At 37.1% G+C, this 7,153-nt stretch overlaps 1 long non-coding RNA gene across 1 annotated transcript; it reads right to left on the reverse strand.

Moving 5' to 3' along the window:
- Nucleotides 1–5,720: 5,720 nt before the first annotated feature.
- LOC141637466 (uncharacterized) lies at nucleotides 5,721–6,654 on the reverse strand. Its single transcript, XR_012541794.1, has 2 exons — nucleotides 6,194–6,654; nucleotides 5,721–6,097 (listed from the first exon to the last, which is right to left on the reverse strand). It is a non-coding gene; the product is annotated as an uncharacterized LOC141637466 (long non-coding RNA).
- Nucleotides 6,655–7,153: the final 499 nt, after the last annotated feature.

A 7,153-nucleotide genomic window follows, 5' to 3' on the forward strand; every position in this document is an offset into this window, starting at 1 on the left:
GCCTAGTGTGGATCCCGCGGACGCAGTTCCCGAGGGCCTTGTCCACACATGGCTAGAAAATTAGGGAAATCATTATGCTTATCACTCACACAATAAACATAATATTTCCTTAATCCTCCCATTATTTTCGGCTAACATGGATAAAATGGACTCCATTTTATCTTTGTCAAAATGTCAATTTGTCACATGTCACATGTCATATGTCACATAAATTTGTTATGTATTTTTAACATATTAAAAATCAACGTATTAATAAAAATACGTCATATACAAAAAATCGACTTAGCAATTCATAATTGCTTGTACCAAAATATTTTACCAATTTATAAATCACAATAACTTGTATTTATAATAATTCATTCAATTTCAATTATTTCCTTAAACAATAATTTATCTAAGTAATGAAACAATTCGATTACTTAGACCGTATCTTATTTAATCAATTTCAATAAGACACGTAAATATTACTTCCAAAATCGTCCGTCAATTTTAAGTAATTTAATTGACCCGTATCGTCATACGATCAATTAAATGATCAATTAAGTGTGTTATCCTTTAGGTATGACCTAAGGGGATCAACTGATCACCACCGTCTCACGACAGTAATGTCAAACTCTAGTCAGCCAATCATTACCGATATGTGTGGACCAGTTGACAGTAAAAAATTACTTCCCAATTGTATTCTTTATAATGAGACTTAAACATGTGATCATCATGATCAACAGTTGTAATCGCATTATTGTCGGAGGACACAAATTCCAACAATAGTGCGATAGGAATTGTCCACCCCTTGTCAGGGTTATTTGAAATCTCAAGGCCACTCGAGGAGAAGTGAATTGAAAATGCGTGGCCACGCTCGGAAGGTATCTACGGTAGATAATTCCGGTCAGATAGTTACACTCCAGATCGAGGAAACCACTCAAGATATGATCAAATGCAAGTACGGCCTGCAAGACACCTTGCATTGAGTGGGAGATTATAATAGGACAAGAGAATTGGTGACGCACACTTGTCTCAGACAAGTGGGAGATTATTGGAGTATGTGTCCTCAACAATGGTGCGATCACATTATCGAAACTCATGATAAGAATACGTAAGGGATGATTCAAGATTTATATATAATCAACTGATCAACATTAATCGGTAATGATTGGCTGACTAGAGTTTGACATTACTGTCGTCTGACGGTGGTGGTCAGTTGATCCCTTAAGGTCACTCCTAAAGGACTATTCCCTCAATAATAAAGTTAATCGATTGTATGATGATACAGATTGATTAAATCCTTAAATTGGACAAATTGATATTTATGAGATAGAATATTACACCTTTCCAGGGCATGGCCTAGGATCACCAGACACAGGCCAGGCCACATCAGTCCCAGCAAACCAGATTCAGGCTAATAACAATGATCAGGCAACATCAACTGTCAGTCCATGTTCATCAGTTCACAAGGCACGATTCAGGCTAACCACCAGCTGCCACCTTGGCCAGCTGAGTCTTTATTAAACTAATATTAAATCAACCCTAGGGAGCCAGGCTTAATTCCCAAGGCATTTCACAGAAAATCAAACTGAAGAGCAAGTTGCAGAAAAGGGTAAATCAGAGAAACTAGAATTGCATTTTTGGCCAAACAAGGGAAAAACTCTCAACAAAGGACTCTTGGCCTGTTCCAGCATTCATCAGATAACACCTAGAGCAACAGATGGTGCCTAAGCCAAAGCCATTTGACCTTCACACAATCAGCCAAAGAAATGCAACAGTCAATGAGCAGCCTGTCACTATCATGCCTGCAGCTCTTTTGTTTTTCCTCAGTTTGCTTTGATTCCTTTTGTATCCATTGTAAAATATTTCCACTGCTTTTGTTTGCTTCCTAAGACTAATCCTGGCCCTTAGATGGAGGTATGTAGGGTTTTATTTGTGCCGAGACTTCACAGGAAAGGCCTATATAAGGACCATTCCTCAGTCTGTTTTACTCAGACTTTGATTAATGAAAAAACCTTGAGATTTCTCTCAAAATTTGCAAATCTTTTCAACTTTGCTGAGTCTTAGTTGTAATTAAGACTTAATAATACCTTGTGCTTGCTTAGCTATTAATTAAGGATCTGTGGTGTTACTTAGAGCAGGTCTTTGCTTGCTTGAGCTGTTTTAAGTGCATTGGCTGGTTGAGGTTGAATTAATTCTGTGCTTGCTTGAATAATTCAGTCTTAATCCTCCCAAATTATTAAGTTAACCTTTTGTGCTTTCTTAAGGGTGAATTTGATAATTATATCTTGCTTTCTAGTCACAAAAAGAGTCATTCATCTCTGCTGAGAAAACTGTCTGAGAATCACCCTATTTCAGTCTGGTTTTCATTTTAATTAAAAGGGTTTTTTGATAAAAATAATCCAACCTATTGCTGACCTGCTCAAATTAATCCAAGCTAAACATAATCCCAAATTAATCTAACAATTTCCTTAATTTAACTTTTATTGACTTAACTAAAGGGCAACCTGTTTAACAGGTCACCCTTCAACTTAGTTCATTACAAATCACCAGTTTTCACTTTACCTTGGATATTTCTCTTTAATCTTTCATCTTCCTTCATACTCCACCATTCACTGTCTTCATCATCTACCATTTTTCATCATCATCCATCACTTTCCTTCATCATCCTTCAATTTTTCCATCGTCTTTCTCACTTATCTTCATCGCCATTGTTACAATGTCAATGAATAAGGTAAATTTCAATTTACAGATTTTTTTTTTCAATTCATATATTGTATATTCTCTAGTATTAATTCGTCAATTAGTTTTGATTTGGAGTGAATTTGATTATATATATTTGCTATATTTGTTATTTTTGTTAATTAGAGACCCACAATTAAATTGTTATGCTTTCCTTCTTTTACCCTAATTATTTCATCATTTTTATTGAATAATTGTCATCTCATTTGTTTAGGGTAATATGTGGGAAAGTGTTACCCTGAAAATGTGGTATGGAGGGTCTTTTACCAGGAATGAATTAGGGTTTGTTTATACGGGTACATTATATAGGACTACTTCTGTTGAGTGTGATGAATTCTGTTGGTTTACTTTATTGGAGGAGTGTGAGAAATGTGGGTCATTCAAGAGGAATGTTGATGCCATCTTCTTCATGAATCCTGATGTTGGGTTGGAAAGAGTGATAGATGACAGTGGTGCCCAGGTTATGTGTAACCTTGCTGTGAAAGAGAGAGTAGTTGAGTGCTTTATTGTGTTTGCTGGTGATGTTGCACATTTAATGCATTTGATAAACTTTGGTGAGGGTATTGGACAACAATTGTTAAAAGCTCTAGGAAGTTGACTCCTAGAAGAAAAGCAGACAGTATAATAAACACCAAAAAGATTCCTCTCCCAAATAAGGGACCACTACCAAATGAGCCCATTAAATATTCAGTTAATACTACTACAAAACAAAAGAAAAAGAATCATCTCCAACAGTTGTCAAAAGCCTCTCACACCACTACCACACAAACCCTAAAAGAATCATCTCCTAAAGCCACTGAACTGGAGAGCCAAGTTACCACAGTTGACCAAATAACATCAAAAAAAAGTTGTCCAGACAACCTCACCAAATAACCTCATTCACACCAGTGTTGAATCATTTTATGGTGTTAATGATATAAGAGTGGCAGATCTATTTGAGGTATATGAGGAACAGGCAGATCTGGCATGTTTGAATGCTAATGATGCAGAATGGGAGGATGTAAGTGAGGGAGAGGACCCTGGTTATAACCCTAATGATGAGTCTTTAAGTGATAATGAAGATAGTGAGGTAGAGTTAGTGGATGAGGCAAAAATTGATACTGAGGATCTGGATGAAGAGAATTTTATTGAAGAACAATATGAGTCAGATGGGGTGTCAGGGGATGAGGAGACTAAAGAAGCAAGGCAGAAAGTGAGGGAATGGAATGCAAAAGCCCTTGAAACAACAAAACAACTTCAATTACAAGCCTCTTCAACACAATTGCCTGGTCAGGAAACTGAGGTTGTTGTTGAAGAAGTGAATGGAAATTTGAGTGATTATGACAAGAGTGGGGATGAGATAGATACCCCTTGTGAGAGTGATGAGGACCATATAACTGGTAAGAGGAGGAGATTTTCAGTCCCATAAGTTAATGAAAAAACAGATTTTTCAAAGTTCAAATGGTCAGTAGGGATTAAATTCCCTACAAGAGAGGTTTTTAAGGATTGTGTGGTAAGGTATGCCATAACACAGGGTAGAAATCTGACATTTGTGGTGAGTGATAAGAATAGAGGTAGAAGACTTGGTGTGAGGTGTAAACAAGGCTGCCCATTCAAGTTATATGGTAGTTGGGATAACAAATTGGCTTGTTTTATGGTGAAGACTGTCAAATCTGCTCATAACTGTCAGAGGACCATGGAGAGCAATACACAGTTGAAGTCAAGCTGGGTTGCCAAGCAATTACTTGAAGTTTTCAAAGCAAGACCTCAATGGCCTGCTGCTGATATAATAGACACAGTTAGGATATTAGGACGTTGTTGATGCAAAGATTGGTAAAGAAAAGAATGGAGATGGAGGCATCAACAGCAATAGTATGCCCTAATATTCAGGCAAGGCTAGAGAAGGAGAAAGAAAAGGCTGCATATTACACACCTCTGTTGTCAAATGTGAATCAGTACCAGGTAAAAGATGGCCTAGATGAAGTAAAAGTTGACCTGGCAAAGAGAACTTGTACATGCAGGAAATGGGATGCCACTGGAATCCCTTGTTACCATGCTGTGGCTGCCATATTTGATATCCATGTATTGGCAGAGGATTATGTACATCCTATGTACAAGAGGGAAGCTTACCTTAGATCATACAACTATTCCATAGCTCAATGTCCTGGAGAAAGACACTGGCCAAAAGTTGAGCAGCCTATGATCCCTCCACCTATCAAGATTGGACCTGGAAGACCCAGGAGGAAGAGAAGAAGAGATCCACATGAGGATCCAAAAAGGAGTGAAAAATTGACCAGACATGGGCTTGAGATGACATGTTCTATATGTAAATCAAAAACTCACAACAAGAGAAAGTGTCCTCAAAAGAACCAAGTTCTTCCACCACCACCTAAAAGAGGAAGAGGGAGACCTAGGCTTACTACTGTGGGAATTAGAGAAGAACAAGCCTCAACCTCTCAGCTTCATCATGATGTAACTGCACAACCCAGCAGGACAGGAAAGGGTGGAAGGGTAATTAGTGGAGGTAGGGGTGCTGCAAGAGGGGATAACAGAGGAGGTGGAACAGGAGGTAGAAGAGGCAGAGGTGAAAGGGTAAGATTATTCTGAAGTTTTATTTGTTTATGCTACTGTTATTGTGTGTAGCTGTATTGATGCTATTATTTCACCTGCAGGCACCTCAAGGTCTTGGTGTCCTTATTGATGATCATGGAAATGCTTTCACAAAACTGCCAGGAAGTCAGAGGGGACCAAGAAGCATTTTGTCACCAGTTGGATCTACCAGTCAACCTTCCACCCAAGTTTCAACAAATCTGCAGCCAACATAGGAGCCACTCTTGCTCTTGATGTTCTTATTTTGAAGCAGAAGCCATTTTGAAGTGCAATCAGAGTCTTTGAATGATTAATTTGAATGACCATTGTTGTCATTATGAATTGCAGGCACTTGCCTTGATGTATTTGTTGGATTATTTTGATTAACTTAGCTATGTCTCCTTTCAATATTGTAATGTAATGGCAAATTTGGCAAAACAGTGACTGTTTTAAATGGTAATGTCAAGGCAAATTTGGAACAAATGATCAGTCTATTGCAATTTCTCATATAAATCAAGCACTTTTACATAGCATTCTCTAATACTTCATTACATTTGCTGGAATTACATATGTTCTATCAACCAACACAAAGCAAAAAAAAACCCAGGAGCATATCAAACACCTCATAACTAATTTCTCTCCTCTATAATATTTCCTAACTTCATGCCTTAACTCCATCAACTCTCCCTTTAATTTTTTATTCTTCATCTTCATTGTACTGATCTTCTCTTTATACCAAATCTTCTCCATTGAATTCATACGCATATCCATCTCCTCTTCAAATACAAAAAACCCCACAACCTTGCTACAAAGACCAATAACAGAGAAATCACCATCAAAATATGTGTATCAAACTAATAATCAAATCAGAAAAAAAAAAATTAAAATTTAAGGAACTTACAGGCCACAAAGAACACCCGTAAAACATTTTTCCAGCATTAACCCCATTGTTCACGCGCTTCAAAACAGCGGGTAATTGGTGTTTGCATAACACCTCTTTTCTGACATTTGTGCTCCTTGAATATGAAGAAGATGAAGAAGACATCAGATTATAAAGAAAGAAGATGAAGATTTGGGGAATGAACAAATCTGGGGAGCAATGAAGGAGATAAACAAATTTGGGGAAATAGTATAAAGAAGGAAAATGAAGATTTTTGTTTTGTTGGAAATTAAAATTGAAGGAGATGAAGATTATATAAAGAGTAGAAGAGGGAGAAGAAGGTAACCTATAACTAATTGCATAAAACCGGTTACAACAGGTAAGTTTATGAGGGAGAGCAATAACAGTTAAATTAAGGAAATTGTTAGATTAATTTGGGATTATGTTTAGCTTGGATTAATTTGAGCAGGTCAGCAATAGGTTGGATTATTTTTATCAAAAAACCCTAATTAAAATACCTAGATTGCTTGTAAAATTCTGAATTTTGGCTCAGATTTAGTTTGATATCTTAACTAAATTATCACCAATTTTCATGATTTATCGAGGTCATTTACTATTTTTACAAAAATCCTAAAGTTCATTACATTCCCTGAAGTTGTCCTTTGTCTATTGTCAGGGTTTGTCTAATTTGCGTCTGACCCTGTGGCTTACACTGCAAATTATGGTAATCAGAGCTTAGGCTATAACACAATCCCATCTTATGTTAGTCCTGAGTGAGATAAAAGTGGGTTCATTTTCCCCAGCTACTTCAAAACTACAAAAACTAACCATGAGTGAAGAGAAACTAGCAGGAATGAAAGCAAAAATGAATCAGTTAACCAACCTGGTTAATGTGACCTTGGAAGCTGTGAACACTGTCATGACAAACATTCCCACTCCAGAAAGAGGAAGACCACCACCCTACAGAGGGAGAGGCAGGGG

Source organism: Silene latifolia, unplaced genomic scaffold, assembly GCF_048544455.1.
Source record: "Silene latifolia isolate original U9 population unplaced genomic scaffold, ASM4854445v1 scaffold_112, whole genome shotgun sequence".
NCBI lineage: Eukaryota > Viridiplantae > Streptophyta > Magnoliopsida > Caryophyllales > Caryophyllaceae > Silene > Silene latifolia.